Source organism: Halichoerus grypus, chromosome 4 (genome assembly GCF_964656455.1).
Source record: "Halichoerus grypus chromosome 4, mHalGry1.hap1.1, whole genome shotgun sequence".
Classification (NCBI taxonomy): Eukaryota; Metazoa; Chordata; class Mammalia; order Carnivora; family Phocidae; genus Halichoerus; species Halichoerus grypus.
In genome coordinates, this window is record NC_135715.1 from 180,334,224 (window position 1) to 180,351,246 (window position 17,023).

The window sequence follows — 17,023 nt, forward strand, 5'->3', positions numbered from 1 at the left end:
GGGAGAGAATGGGAGAGAATATTTGCAAGTTATATATCTGATGAAAGATTAATATTAAGAATATATAAAGAACACCTAAAACTCAACAACAAAACCAAACAACCCAATTCAAAGATGGGCTTGAATAGACATTTCTCTAAAGAAGGTATTCGAATGGCCAATAAATACATGGAAAGGTGCTCAACATCACTAATCATGAGGTAAATGCAGATCAAAGCTGCCGTGAGATGCCCCCTCATACCCACAAAGATGGCTACTATAAAAAACAAACAAACAGAAAATAACAAGGGTTAGTGAGGATGTGGAGACACTGGAACTTTTGTGCACTGTTGGTGGGAATGTAAAATAAGATAGCCTTGTGGAAAGCAATATGGCTGTTCCTTAAAAAAATTAAAAAATACGATTACCGTATGATTTAGCAATTCCACTTCTGGGTATATACCCCAAAGAATTGAGAGCAGGGCCTTGAAGAGATGTTTTTACAACCATGTTCACAGCAGCATTATTCACAATAGCTAAAATGTGGAAGCAACCCAAGTGTCTATTGACAGATGACTGGATAAATAAAATGTAGTATATTATTCAGTCTTCTTTTTTAAAAGATTTTATTTATTTATTTGACAGAGAGAAACACAGTGAGAGAGGGAACACAAGCAGAGGGAGAGGCAGAGGGAGAAGCAGGCTTTCCGCTAAGCAGGGAGCCCGATGAGGGGCTTGATCCCAGGACCCTGAGATTATGACCTGAGCAGAAGGCAGATGCTTAACGACTGAGCCACCCAGGTGCCCCTATTATTCAGTCTTAAATAAGGAAGGAATAGTTAGATAATGGCATAATTATTTAAGTTTTTTCATTGTACAAACATAATTATGACAAAGTACTAAAAGCTCCAAAAGTAGTGTGTTAGGTAATGTGATAACCGTGCAAGAAATATATCTGTATGTTTGTGGAGGAAAAGTCTGAAGCTTTGAGTTGTTCAGTAGTTTGCTCAAGGTCATTTGCCCAGTACTAAAGTAGGGTTTCTCAGCTTCAACATTATTCACGTTTTGGATTGGATGATTCTTTGTTGTGGGGGGCTATCCTGTGCATGGTAGGATGTTTACCAACATGTCTGGGCTCTACCAGATACTAGCACCCCTCTCCCCTCATGAGATAACAGACATTGCCAAATGTGCCCACTGCTTTAACACTGCAAAGTTACTAAGGGAGTTCTGGCAAAGCTCCTGCTTTAGAACTGTGGTTTCAGAACATGAGTGGGCAGGGCAAGATAAGATCAATATGATAGGCTCTCATATACCAAATTATCAAAACAAGAACAAAGATAGAAGTCTGGTCATAGAAAAGAGCTCAAGTCTCACCACTTTTACTCCCATCAGAGCAGTGCTAGGCGATTGAACTAGGACAGTTTCTTCAGATAATAAAACACGATCTACACTAGGACTTGGTTGGGGGTTAAGCCCCCAGGAGGAGGTGCAGTGACTAGAAGGCCATGAGAATAGACAAGTGGGCAGGTCATGACAATGTAGCATAGAATCATTCCAGTTGGGACAACTTAGAAAAGTATCATGAAGAGTCCTCTGAGTGAGGGTGATTTGTTTGTGTGTTTTAAGATCTATTTATTTATTTTAGAGAAAGCACGAGTGGGAGGGGCAGAGGGAGAGAGAATCTCAAGCGGACTCCCCGCTGAGCACTGAGCCTGATGCAGAGCTCCATCTCATGACCCTGAGATCACCACCAGAGCCGAAACCAAGAGTTGGATGCTTAACTGCACCACCCAGGTGCCCCAAGGATGTTTTTTTAAAGACAAAACTCAATGGTTGTAAGGGACAGAACTCCCCTCAAATTAATTCCAATTGAAAGGGAAGTTTATTTTTAGGACCAAGCTCTCACATCAATGAGATACAGTGAGGAACAGAGCTGCATCCCAGGAGCTGCCCCCCAGGAGCTGCCAAGGACCACCACTGGTTTTTCTTTCAGTGGTGTCCTAATTATTCTGTGCGTAATTTCACAGGCATGCTCTCTTCCATTTGGCAAACCAATTTTCTTTGCTTATTCCTGGTTTCTGATCCTTCATAACTTTGGCACATGGCCTTGGGTTGACATGGTACTGACTTAAGAATAGACCCTAGATGGGATTTTATATAACGTTCTGTGTTGAACTGACTGCTAATTCCAGATTCCCAGGAAAAGCATCTGATTGGTCCAGTTTGGGTCAGCTATTTACTCTACACAATTTATTCAACTGAGAGTAAGGATGGAGACACATGATAAAATCACTGTAACCTACACCTACCTATTCTTTTAGCAGCCCTAGCATAGTAGGGTGGATCCTGGCAATTCCCAGGAAAGGGAGTTTGGAAAGACATATTTCTGAACCATACCTACCACAGTCTTAAAGCATGAATAGAATATGGAAGAAATTTACTGCTGGAAGAGGAAATGGTATGGATAAAGGTGATATATATATATATATATATAATATATATATATATATATATATATATATATTCAGTAAATTTTCTAGATTAATTAAGCTCTGAGGTTTGGGGATCACTGTGTAGTCTGGATTCACTGTAGCCCAAGGTTCATGTAGGGAACAATTAGGTAATGAGGATGGAAATATCAGATGGTATCAGATCATCAAGGGCATTAAGCATTTGGCTGAAGCATCTAGATTTTTCAGGGTGTCCATTACCTCTGAAGACACATCGTGGAGAGAAGCTGCCATGTTTCTCTAGAAAATATTTTTCGTTCTCTGGTAAATCCTTGACTCCAGAGTCAAGGAGCAGGGCAATTCGATCTTACAGTGTGTTGAGAGGGAAATCAAGCCATGACATGAAATAATCTCGATATAAGGCAACTGGAATAGAAGTTTGCTTAGGAAGCTCATGAGAAAGATAGACCATCTGATACCCCAACTCTTGTAAAATAAAGTTAGATTACTGGAAATAATTTGATTAAGTCAAGCCAAGAAACCAAAAGCCATTTTACTACAACTACAGACAACAAGCTTCTTCTATGGGCTGACATTGTGTTAAGCATTTGTGTGAATGCAGGAGGGTAAGTGAATGAAAGTTCTATTCACTATCTAGTAAACATGTATTACCTTTCTCTTTCAGGGTCTAGAATCACCGAATTCTTGAGTTGGAGGGCCTTCAAAATCCATGCTAGAGATAGTCTCCTCTGATCCTTACCTATTACTCCTGTGTTATCAGAGGCTACTTGGTAGCATCCAGCTGGAACTTACCTGAGTCCAGCACCTGAGCTCAGATTATAGAGCCTTCTGACTATGAGGACTGGACAGGCAGGTCCATGCACAAAAGTATGTTGGCTTAGATCTTTTATTTTAGGACTTAAGAGTCCACATTAGAATATCAAAAGTGTTTGTAAACTACATGTCTCTACAGAGAATAAAAATCTATTCTAGGATTTAATAAGCCTGCTTCTTTCTTCGAATTTAATGCTAATGGTAAACTGAAAAAAATTTCTAGTGACAGATAATTGGTGATAATGGTGATTACTGGTCTTTATATAGTCTTTCACCCAAACAGATGGTAAAGAGCTTAAAAAATGAATGCTCTAAGGCATAATTTCTCCTCCTCCTTAAATAAAAGTTCCTCTAGGGTCAATGACAGTTTGTATTTAATACACTGCATTATGTTACCCATACTAAATGACAATTTCCGGGCAATTCGGTTCGTCTGTTAATTTGCTTAGCAATTAGCTTTGAATGGCTTTCTACCCTGGGTACATCACAAATGTATGAATGCATGTATGCCTTATTTATTTTTCTCAGTCATTTATTTAACTTTTATAAACCTCTGTAGTTACCATCGGGGATGACTTCTAGGTCACAGTAGGCTCTGGTCACTTAGCAGCCTCTCTCAGTGGCCCACAAAGTCCCTGCCTCCATGAAGGAAGCTAGCCTCTTGTGACATACAGGGAAAGAGCCAGATTTGAGATTTGTAGGGGTTCCTGAATCCCTGGAACCTTATATTAGGATGCATTTTCTGGGTGTCTTGTTTCTTCTTTTACATAGAGTTTTAAACACATAATATTAAGGAGGCATCAACATTCGATCAAAATGTACCATATATTAAATTGTGAAAGGGAGCACTGAGACTCTTTCCCCACCTTCTTCTTCCTTCGCTTCCCCTGTCTTCTCTCTGGGGAAGGGTATTCAGGCCTTGCGTTACTCACTGTCTTGTTCGCATGGGATGCTCCATGATGTGATCTAGGGAAAAGTCAGGGAGAATGCTTTCTAGGCCTAATAAGCCTAGGATTTTAATTTGCAGGAAATAAAGTCAAAGTTACATTAATGGGAAGAATATGAATTTTTATTCTAGACCCCCAGTCCAACTTTTGGAATGAAATGAATCTTTGTGTTGGTAGTTGTGTTTGCTTTTGCTTCTCTTGCAGAGGAGGTGTAGGTAGGGGGTTATGGCCAAGAAGACTCCCACTTTCCCTCTCTTCTACCCCTCCCCAACCTCCAGTTTCTTCCCCTGCCTGGGGCAGACTTTCATAGCCTGAGTTGGAATGCAGGTCTTTCCTCTTTAAAGCCAGAAGATACTGGATGGCTAGGGTTGAAAGCAGAAGAGGTGCTGTGGTTGAGGGTCCAGGACTGGCCATCTGGATTGGAATCCCATAGTTTGTGACATCAGAATGTCATTCTATGCCTGGAGCTTCAGCTTCTTTCTATGTAAAATAGGGTTAATAATTCCCTTGAGCATTACATAAAATACTAAAGCCATAGTGCCTGGCATAGAGTATAAATTCTATCCATGTTATGTTTTATTGTGATTGTTATCATTGGCATTCAATGCTTGGGTTTATGATTTACCTGGTTATTTCTCTAGGGAGTGGTGAAAAGTACTGGAAAAAGGTAAGGGAGGAGTTATTAGAGAGGACGGGGTTAGAGGGAGAGCTTATAGGTGGGGACAAGGGATACCCAGGTTGGGTACCCTTTGAAAGCCTGAGATGCTTCCTCATGGGGTTAATCCCCCTGCCCAGGAAGTGAGACATGAAATCTTAACCACAGTGAAGCTTAGGGAACTGAGCATCTAGACAAGAGGTAGAATGTTTGATCCCACACCCTCTCCCTACACTCCCTATTCAGTGCAGCCTTGGAATGAACACCAGGGACTTGGCAATAAAGACCTGCTTCGGAAGCTACAAATTCATATGCCTTCAGGGGCCACAGATGTATCGTGAATGTCGAATGTGGTTGGAGGCAGCCACGTGTAAGACAGCTGGGGATAGTGGTGAGCGTGTGTCTTAAAGACCTTCAGATTCAAATATTTTTAAAAAAATCGCCCTCTGTACCAAATGGTTCTGCACATCTTTGTTTTCTTTTTGTTTTGTTTCTTTTTGGGTTTTTTTTGAGATTTACTTAACTCTTCAAGTTTTTATTAATCTTCCTAAAATTATAGAGAATCTCGCCTTAGTTTGGAGGGCATCTTTTGGTAAAACTGAACTAAAACAATGACAGTGCTTTTATTTACAAATACCTTAAATTTTATATATATATATAGGAGATATCCATATTTCTCCTTAAAAATGTATATATATATATATATATATATATATATGTATATACATATATACACATACATATATAGATTCCCAAAAGAGGACTTATTGTGAGTAATAAGTAAATAACAAAAAGAGATTTATTCTAAAGAATTGGCTCATGTGGTTATGGAGGCTGGAACATCCCCAGCTCTGTGGTCAGCAAGCTGGAGACCTAGGAGGGCTGATGATGGCGTTCCAGTCCGAGGTCTGGCAGGCTCAAGCCCCTGGAATAACCAATGTGTGAGTTTGAATAAAACAATAGCCCAGTTTGAAGGCATCAGACAGGAGAAAAATCTCTTTTACTCGGGTGCCCAGACATATAATCAAACATTATTTTTGGTGTTTCTGTGAAGGTATTTGGGGATGAGATTAACATTTACATCAGTAGACTGAGTAAGAGATGAGGAAGATTGCCCTTCTTAATGTAAGTGGGCCTCATCCAGTTAGTTGAAGGCTTGATGGAACAGAAGGACTGACCCATCCCAGAAGGTATTCTTACAGATATTTTTAATGCATAGATATGGTTATATGTATACCCTTTTGTGTTTTACACAAATGGGATCCGGGCACCTGGGTGGCTCAGATGGTTAAGCGTCTGCCTTCGGCTCAGGTCATGATCTCAGGGTCCTGGGATCGAGTCCCGCATCGGGCTCCCTGCTCCTTGGGAGCCTGCTTCTCCCTCTGCCCCACCCCGTCTCTCATGAATAAATAAATAAAATCTTTAAAAAAAAAAAAAAAAACAAATGGGATCCTATAATACCTATTGGGTTATAATTTGTGTTTTTCACTTGATGATATATTTTGGAGATCTACCTATGTCTTTTTAAGGAAAGCACAATATTCTATCATTTGGTTGCACCTTGATTTAACTTAGCCAACTGAGAATTGATGTATATATTGGTTGTGTCCAGTTACTTGCTGTTTCCAATAATGCTACAATTAACACAATTGTAAATATAAGTTTATGTACCTGTGTAAGTATGTAAGTAGGATAAATTCCTGAATAAATTCTCATTATCAGTTTTATTTAGTTGTAATTTATCTGCTAAAAATGTCTGGTTGTTGAATTTTTTCTTTATCCAATGCTAAACAAATAGGAATTTATTATACAGGCAAAATAAGTCCCAATATTTTAAAAAGATCAATTTCTGACAAGTGAGTGGTGTCAGGGAAGACAGAGCTCTAAGTCTATGTGGATTGGATGGCCTTCTTTATACATTAGTGATTATGTTAAGAATCAGTGAGGGGCACCTGGGTGGCTCAGTCGGTTAATTGGCTGCCTTCAGCTCAGGTCATGATCCCAGAGTCCTGGGATCAAGCCCCACGTCGGGCTCCCTGCTCAGTGGAGAGTCTGCTTCTCCCTCTCCCTCTGCCTGCCTCTCTGCCTACTTGTGCTCTCTCTCTATCTCTCTGTCAAATAAATAAAATCTTTAAAAAAAAAGAAAAAAGAATCAGTGAAAGTACTGTAGTTATATACATGATAGACTGGACCTTACTTTAGTGCTTTCTATGAAAATAGATTAACTAGTGCAAAAATTGTGTAAACAAGCATATTCTACCTACTTAAGAATAAACTTAGGATCATCTTCTGTTTGCATACTGTGTTCTAATTATGAATTATTCTTAAAATACCATTTTAAAATGAGAGAAAAAGCATTTCTCTAAAAGGATTCTGTAATTTAGGCTGAGACCCCAATGGCCACCAGAATTCTGAAAAAGGAAAAATCTAGTAAAACAATATAAATGGCTTAACAGTTTCTCTCCTTGAAAGGACTTGCTTTGTATGTATCTTGTTTAGTGTTGAGCAAATTGCCCTTGTTTTACTTGGAGGTTTTATCAATCTTCCTAAAATTATAGAGAATCTCGCCTTAGTTTGGAGGGCATCTTTTGGTAAAGTTGAGCTAAAACAATGACAATGTTTTTATTTACAAATACTTTCTTCTTTTTTATTATAATGATACTGCACCTTTTTTTTTTTTTTACATCTTTACTGCAGAAAAATGAGCAAATATAGATGAGCACAAAGAAGCTAAGACTGCCCACCATCCACAGCTCAGAGACAGCTGCTATTAACATCCCTCCACATCCTCTTCTTTTCAAGTTTATACAGTAACAACGATGACGATGGGAGCATCTTACTGTGCTGCTTTTTAAGGTTTTCACTTTTGTGTCTATACTTACACTGTTAAAGAAATTATTTTTTTAAAAATTCTCTTTGCATTTATTGCTCCATGCTATTTCTTTGGGGGGTAAAAATAATCAGTACAATTACAAGTTAATTCTCTATGAAAACTCATGTTGTATATTCCTTAGTTGTTTTTACAAAACGACCAAACTAAGTAAAATTATATTCTTTTCTGTTTGAAAACAGTTTGTGGAGGGGCGCCTGGGTGGCTCAGTTGGTTAAGCATCTGCCTTTGGCTCAGGGCATGTTCCCATCAAGCCCCGTGTCAGCTTCCTTGTTCAGCGGCCAGTCTGCTTCTCCCTCTCCCTCTGCTGCTCCCCTTGCTTGTGCTCTCTCTCAAATAAATAAATAAATAAAATCTTAAAAAAAAAAAGAAAATAGTTTGTGGATAGGAAGTCATTGTGCCACATTTGGGGTGATGATATTATATAATTTTAGAAAAAGTTTTAATGTTATATTTTTGATCGTTCATTTTCTATTGACCAATTATTTTTTTACACTAGTATTCAGAATTTGTAGGAAGTAAGAAAATATTCTTCAGAAACGTGTGAAATGGTAAGAATTAGGTGAACTTTAGTTGGAAGGAGACAAGATCCCTGGTCAAACTGTGTTGTGCCTTTACATTTTCTCCTCATACACACAGACGTGCACGCGCGCACGCACACACACACACACACACACACACACACACACGTTTTTTCCTCAGGTGAAATTCTAAGCTCAAAATAAGCACTAAGTGATGGAGTAAAAAGTGATGTCACAACACATCTATCCCCAGAGGGCATTGTATTAGTGAAAGAAGGTTCTACTCATTTCTTCATGATGTTCAACTTATCAAGGAAAAAGCAGTTCTTGTTATGTGGTCACACTTACAAACATCAACTCTTTCTCCACACCTGCTTTTTAAAATTATTTATTTATTTATTTCAAAAATAGGTTTAAAGTTTATTTTTTTATTTTTAGTAATCTGTATACCCAATGTGGGCCTCAAACCCATGACTCCAAGACCAAGAGTTGAATGATGTTCCAACTGAGCCAGCCCGGTGCCCCTCCAAACCTGCTTTCCTTTAATTACCAATTGCTTTCTCATTATTGTTCAGAGGCCTGCTAGGGCACCTCTAGGTACTTTAGAGATTTTGGCGGGGGGGGGAGGAACTAGAGCATAGGGAAGAACCCCTAATCTGGAAATAAAGAGACTCCTAAATAATGACAATAATAAATATTTGTATATTGTATTTTTATTGTATACTTTCTAAAATCGAAATATAATTCATGTACCATAAATTGACTCCTTGAAAGTATACAATTCAGTGGTTTCTTATATATTCATAGAGTCGTGCAGCCATCACCATGATCTTAATTTCAAACCATTTTCCTCAGCCCTGTCCCCATTAGCAGTGACTCCGTAGTCCTCCCCCCCCCCCCCGCCCCTCACCCTCTCCCCATCTTGCAACCACTAATCTTTCTTTATGGATCCACCTACTACTCTGGACATTTCATATAAGTAGATTCATTTCATGTGGTATTTTTGTGTCTGGCTTCTATCATTTAGTATAAAGTTTTGAAGGTTCATCCATGTTGTAACATGTCTCAGTAGTTCCTTCCTTTTTGATGGCTAAATAATATTCCATGATGTGGCTATGCTTTTTTTGTTTATCCATTCCTCAGTTGATGGATCTTTGGCTTCGTTATTTTCACTTTTTGGCTATTATGAATAACGCTGCTATGAACATTCATGTACAAGTTTTTGTTTGTATATGACGTTTTCCTATTTATTCAGTGTTCTCAGATCTGATTTGGGCATCATGAATGCTTTGTGAGATATGGCAGCTCTTGGTATTTCCATTGCATAGGGAAACAGAGGATCCCGGATAAAATTGCCTCATACAAGCTGGAGTCAGCATTCGAATCCAGTTCTATTTTTAAGAATTGCTGAAAGAATGTCAAAAGAAGCACTCTGTTCGCAAAGAAAGATGAAATTTGTTGTCTATTTTTAGTCTGGTGAAGATGGGGATGTATTTACCCATGCCTATCGGAAAAGCAATGCCGAGACTAATTTACAGATTCCAGAAGAAAATGTTTCCCTAACAAGTGGCCAACATTTCTTAAAACAGAATTAAAACAAAATTATACCCAGGCTCTTGTATAGGTACAGGCAGTTTTGTTCTTTGTTATTTCATGATTTTACTTTCAAGGAAAATTCCAAAGACAGATTGTAGCTGTTTGCAGTTCTAATGGTTCTCGGAAAGAAACAGCTCCAGATTATTTTTTCTCCTAATTGTCATGCATCTTCTCTTGGAGACATGTTTATGACTCGATTTAAATCTTAACACAGTCTATTAATATTTCAGATTTGGCATCAGACACATGAAATAGTATTATTCATGCAAACCTTGCCAAAAGCATTCTATGAGTCAAAACGACTAAATTAATACAGTCCTTTCTGATCGTTTGAGTCATCAAATATCAAAGTTTTGCAAGGGACTTAGGAAACAGTTTAATTCAAATTTTTTGCCCAATGCATGTGTTCTGGTCTATGAATTCAGTCCCCTTCCCCACCTGCCCTCTTATGGCCAAAAGCAGCATCACTAATGATAAAGAACAGGAGCTTAACAACAAAGAGTTCTGTTCAATTTTTCTTGCTTGTGTTGTCTGCTCCCCTTCACCCCTTCCACTATTTCTGATGATCTCTGACTTGCTCTTGTCTTTCTCTGGCTCGCTGGGGGTTAATTTCTCTTACCTTGTATCAATACTCATATTCCATTTATCACACTCTATTGACTTATTGGTTTAAATGACTGTTATATGTATCAGACAATGTGCGTCTAGAGAGTTGTGTATTTTGTTCTCTTCAACATCCAGTAGAATTCCTAGCATAGCCATGCAATAAAGATTTATCCAATTGGATTGATTTTTTAATAGAATCTTAAGAACTCTGAGTTCTGACCTTGACTGCAGTTTGTGAAATCACTATCTGCATTGCAGTCAACAAACACTGAGCCCTCAGAGCTAGAAGAACTGAACTGGACCTATAAGATTTATAAAGCATCCTGCACATATTCTCAGCACTTGGGCAGTTAATGAGGTGTATACAAAGTAGAAGTCAAGCCAGACAAAAGTAGAATTAAAATTAATATTTAGAATACTACCCACCCATAGGCATGTAATTGGTGGGGTAACAATGCGTGGGATAGGTAAAAAGTTTAGATATTGGGATTAGGTCATGGTCTTTCAGTGGGACTGGGTCATATTATTAGCCAGTTTTGTAAGGATCAATAGGTTTTCTTTCAACATGAAACTATTGAGCAGTTATTTTGAAGGTGGAGTCAAAAAGTCCTCCTGACTGATTGGATGTGGGTGTAACAGATAAAAGAGTCAAGGATGCCTCCAATATTGGTTTCTGACCTGGGCCACGTACGGATGGAGCTGCCATCGATGGAGGTGGGGGGGTTCTGTGGTGAAGCAGGTTTGTGCGAGATGATCAAGAGTCAGTCCTCTGCTCTGGGCAGGCATTTGGGACACGCCAGTGAACAAAAGAAGCAAAGATTCCTGCACCTGCCATGACATTCTCATGGAGGGTGGGGGACAAAAACAGGATCCATAAGAAAATTCTATAGATGTTAGAAGGGATGAGAGAGAAGAGAAAGTATAGAGCAAGGAATGGGGATCAAGAGGGCTGGTGTGGGGGTTGGGGGAGGTATCTGGAAGAAGAGCCTTTCAAGAGGTGGAAACTATTCAAGTGCACTAAGACACATAGTGCCTGTTCGTTCCTCCTGGGAACATGGGGACATGAGTGTGTAGAACAGAGTAACTCAGGGAGAAGAGGAGAAATCTGATGGGCTAAGGGGCGGGTCCCGGAGGGCCTGATGGATGGTTGCCAGGACTTTGGTTTCTACTACTCCAGTCCAAACAGGAAATCTTTAGTAGGTTTCCTACAGAGTGGTGGCATGTTCTGAATCGCTCCGGCTGCTGGGTTGAGAAGAGACTCCAGGAAGGCGGAACAGACTCATGTGCAAGCAGAGAGACATTTAAAAATGCTGTTGTAGTAATCTAGACGAGAAGATGATGGATTCTCTATATATTTTGAAAGGAGAGCCAACAGGATTTCCTTACAGATTAAACGTGGGGTGTGACAGAAAAGGGAATCAGGATGACTGCAAGGTTTTTGACCCAACCGACTGGAAGGGTGGAGTTGCCATCAGTGAAATAGGGGACCCTGGAGAAGAGGAGTTCTATAGCGGAGGGTCAGGAGTTGTTTTGTATGCCAGCATGAGACAATTATTCGACATCCAAGTGATACGAGCACTATGGGAGAAGGAGCATCCATGGGTGACAGGCTGCAGGGGACACGGCGTCCTCAGGGAAGAGCTGACTTACAGATCTAGTGAGAAAAAGAAGGAACCATTCAGAGAGGCTTGATGTAGGGATTATACAAAGGATGGACTGTGCCTTGAGGAGGGCAGTGTGGGAAGGGTTCAGAGAGTTGAGGGGGAATGGAAGATGGGGTCAGATAGGGGTCAAGCAGAGCCTTGGGGGGTACAGTGAGGAAGATTCCAGATGACCTGAAAGTCTGGGCCTTATTAGGGTGATTGACAGGCACAAGGATATGGGACATAATGAGATTTGTCCTGGCGGATTCAAGGCAGTGGTGCTGAGGCTTTGAATGTCAGCGGCTGGGCAAAGGGGGGTGTCTGGGGCTTTCTTTTGACCTTGTTGGAGGTGATCAAAGCAAGATGCTTTCCTCTGACCCCGCTGATGTGTTTAAGAGCCTCTGGGGAAGATGGAAGCTGCCCTAGCAAGTGCCCTCTATTGAGTCTGATTTATGGAGGTAGAGGCCATGGGATATTTGAGATGGTATTATATTTAAAACAGGCTAAGCAGTGTGGGGCACAGAGAAGCCACGTGGGTGTTGCCCTTAAACTATTTGTGATTATTATATTAAAATTGAAATAATAGTTTCATCATAGTCTAAAATAGTGGCAGTCTGTATCACTTGGATATATCTCAGAAGAATCCCTCAGAGAGGGCATTTTGTCCGTGATATTCTTCAAGATGGCCAGTGTTTTTATGAGAACATTATTTTTAAAGGCACTAATTGGCAGTCAAAAAACTCGTTCAAGGTTTTTTTGTTTTTGTTTTTTTTAAAGATTTTATTTATTTGCGAGAGAGAGCACAAGAAGGGGGAGCGGCGGAGGGAGAGGGAGAAGCAGGCTCTTTATTCAGTGGGGATCCCCGGGGGGGACCCCAGGATCATGACCTGAGCCAAAGAAAGACACTTAACCGACTGAGCTACCCAGGTGCTCCTTAAGTTCAGGTTTCACTTTTTAGTTTAGTAATTGTGAATTTTATATTCTTTGTTTATTCATTTTTAATATCTCTTAATAATGGTATAATGAAATCTTCCTCACAGACAGATGAAAAAGTGTAATAATGCATGCAAAGAAGTATTATAAAGGAGCCAGCGGTATCATAGAAATATAAGGTGGTATTATGGTGAGAAATGTTTAATGTTTTTCTGTATATTTAATCTGTGAGTACTATGGGAGCCTCAAAAACACACTTTAAAAAACTCAGCAGACCCTGTGCTGCATCCACAGGAGCTTGAGGAACCAGCAATGGTACTTTGAAAATGGCAATCTCTTCTAGGATTTAGTTATATAATAAAGAAAAAAAAATAATATTCAAAATAGAATTGTCATCATTTGTTTTATTTAGCAACGTGGACTATAAAAAATGATAACAATTTTAATATTTTTATGTGCATTGAAAGTTATTATGAAGTATTTTCTTTTCAAAGGAAAGTTATAAACATTATAGGATTTTATTCTTAATGTATTTTAATTAAATACTTCAGAAAGAAAAAGAACTGGTGTTTTGTTTTTGTTTTTTTTTTTTTAATTTTGACGTTTTGTTTTTCCACTTTATATCCTGGCTCTACTTCCCTAATGTTAAATGATAGGATTTGGTCACTAAATAAATGATCACCTGCAGTCACTGTTCCAAATGGATGGTAGATGTGGTATTGAGGGCCCAAGGATTCTATTCTGTTTTTTAGTACAGGAACTTACTTGGCAGCTGAGAATGAAGGGCAAGCAAGGCTACAGACAGTGGGTAGGATGGAATCTGACTATAATCCCCAGTTAATCCCTGTATGGGCCAGCAATCAAACACAATTTTCTCAAAGTCAGTTCTGGAATATTCTCCCTGTTACCACTCCCTCCCAATTTTGAATGTATGATAGTTTAAGCACACAATGACATCCTTTACATTTGAGATAAAAATACTGATGGGTGAAAAACCCAAAGCCACAACTAGTTCAAGGTGAGCAGTTACTCAGAGTTAGAATTAGCCATCTGAGTGATGGACCCCTATTCTGCAAATGAGCCCCCCAAATGTGCTTCTTTTTTCACTTGTAGCTCTTCTCAACGGAGGATAGAAGTAAGTGGATTCACTCAACAGATCTGCTCTGCTCACTACACAGAGCGCCATGATGCACAGGCTCCTAGGGCTGGAACCACTCTTTCTTGTTTTATTTTCATTGAGATATAGTTGACATACAAGGTTATATTGGTTTCAGGTGTACAGCATAGTGATTTGACTATCCTGTGCATTACACAATGCTCCCCACAGTAAGTGTAGTCACCATCTGGAACCACTCTTGAGAGACTGTCTACTCTATCTGCATCCATTCTTTACGGCCTTGTTTCAGTTGAATTATCCTTAAGCCATGCCAGATGAAGGCAACTGAGCTCTAATTTTAAATATATTTTCACTGGAAAAAAATGTTTATAACTTAGTCTATACCTGCAGAAACAATCATATTTTGAGAAACTTTCCAATGCCTACCTTCCATTTCTCATGTTGTCCTTTAGGTTAAATTAGCAGGAAATAAGAGAAGGGACACTGCAAATATAAGGGCAAAGAAAGGGGACACAGTGTCCAATAACTCCAAGTGTCTTAACTGGGAAGCAGAAGCACAGTTAATGCAAATGCCATGAAATGTCACTATCATCATTGATTAAAAATGGTGCAAACCATGGATCATGTAATGGGATGAGCTGTTGGTAAAAGCTTATCAAACTGGGGACGCCTGGGTGGTTGAGTCAGTTAAGTATCCGACTCTTGATTTCGGCTCAGGTCCTGATTTCAGGGTTGTGAGATTGAACCCGTGTCAGGCTCCACACTGGGCATGGAACCTGCTTAAGATTCTCTCTCTTCCCCTCTCCCCCTAAAAAAAAATTAAAAAGCTTACCAAACAGTGTTGTTTGCAAGTAAAGTGCAAGGAAATCCAACTCTAATTGGCTTACATGACAAAGAAACTCATTGACTCCCAAACTGGAAGCCCAGACATATGACATATTTTGTGGTCTTAATCCATTGACTTTTGCTTCATTTCCTTTCTTAGCTCTGTATCTCTCCATGGGTCAGCTGCATCCTCAGGCTGGGAGGTAACTGGATGCAGCAGTCAGACATATGATCCATGAAAATATCAAAATTGAATGACAATAAAATGCTTCCAGAAGCTCATTCTGAAGAGCGTGGGGATACCTCTTCTCCTGATTCATCGGCAAGAATTTTCATCTGCCCTATCACTAACAAGAGGAGTGGATTTACCCGCTAGCCAGAGCTCTGTTTGGAAGGCCTAGGGGGGGAACGCATACTAAATAGACAATTGCCAATGTCCATCTGCTCTATTTCTTTCTGTTGGATTTTGCTGAGGGTGAGTACCATATTTCACTCATTCTTTATTTCTGGCATCTATCATAGTGGCTAGTAAATAGTAGCAGTTCAACAAATGCCATTGAATAAAGAAATTAAATTAGTACCTAGAAGGGGGCAAATCAGATCTCTATTTGTCTGGCAGTTAAAAAAATAAAGTCCAAATAATCCCAGGTTTCCTGAAATTAAAAGGCAAGGTATTTGTACGAACATTCTATCTGGAGGGAACAGAGGAAGATACAATCATAAATCAGGACTCAAATTTCACAGGATTTTTATAGTAGACCAGATGTCACCCATTTGAATGATATTTAGCAGTAAACAGACATAAGTGCTATAATTTCTTTTAATGAACAATTTCTATCTGAATCAAATGAGCTTCTGAATTTCACACAGTGGAAGCTTCCAGATCTCTAGGCTGCATTCAGAGATTTAGAAATTACTTTGCTTGAAGATGGGGGATGGACTCACGGGTTGGCAGTGGCAGGTAGTGCTAAGAGACTTTGTGATTCCCAAGACTTAGAACTGCAGTGCTCAACAGAAGCTCAGCAGAGAACAGCTGGGACCAGCTTTTAGAAACTACTCCCTGTTGGGCGCCTGGGTGGCTCAGTTGGTTAAGCGACTGCCTTCGGCTCAGGTCATGATCCTGGAGTCCCAGGATCGAGTCCCACATCGGGCTCCCTGCTCAGCGGGGGGTCTGCTTCTCCCTCTGCCCTCTTCCCTCTCGTGCTCTCTGTCTCTCATTCTCTCTCTCGCAAATAAATAAATAAAAAAAAAATCTTAAAAAAAAAAAAAAAAAAAAAGAAACTACTCCCTGTTGATGCGAATTTTCTTCTGCTTCCCTCACAATTTACCCAGAACAATATAAATGTTACCAATTCCCTGAGCTGGAGAACTGCGAGTAGGATTCATGCAAACTTTGTAATGACCTCTTGGTCCCTAATGTGTCCAACCCACTGCTGGTTTTTAGGGCTGTAGTTCATTTCAGTGCATTTTGGTGATACCTTGAAATTTCATGCCAAACTCTTCAAAAGTAATTCAGCAGGTGGGTGTCTTGGGGAGGAGCCCTGGGCATTTCATTGTAACAAAGTGAGCACTTCCTCATTATGGCTACCTCCTCATCCTGAGTCAAAAGAAAACAAACAAGCCTGGCCTCCACACCTGCAAGACTGTTTACTGATTGAGCCTCACGGCCGCTGCTCTGAGCCCAGAGGTTGCAAATTCGTTGGGCAGGCACAATGTGTGTGGTTTTCTTTCTTTTTATAACATTTGGATTTGAATGACTTTAGGTGAGGCACGCTCTTTTGTTCACTATAAGCCTAGCTCCTATTTGAATTCATGCATTTTCATGACCTGCCTGGGCCCCTGTAAGCATTGACCTTGCCACCCCAGACCAAACCACGGAAAGAAATAGACATGGAGGCTGAGTTTTATTCAGGTTGAGTAGGAAAAATACAAAGAAAAACAGATGCTTTTCCACCATCCAAGAATAAATATAATCTTCACCATTTTCAAATCATCACTTCCAGAACTGGGTTGAAACCAGTATT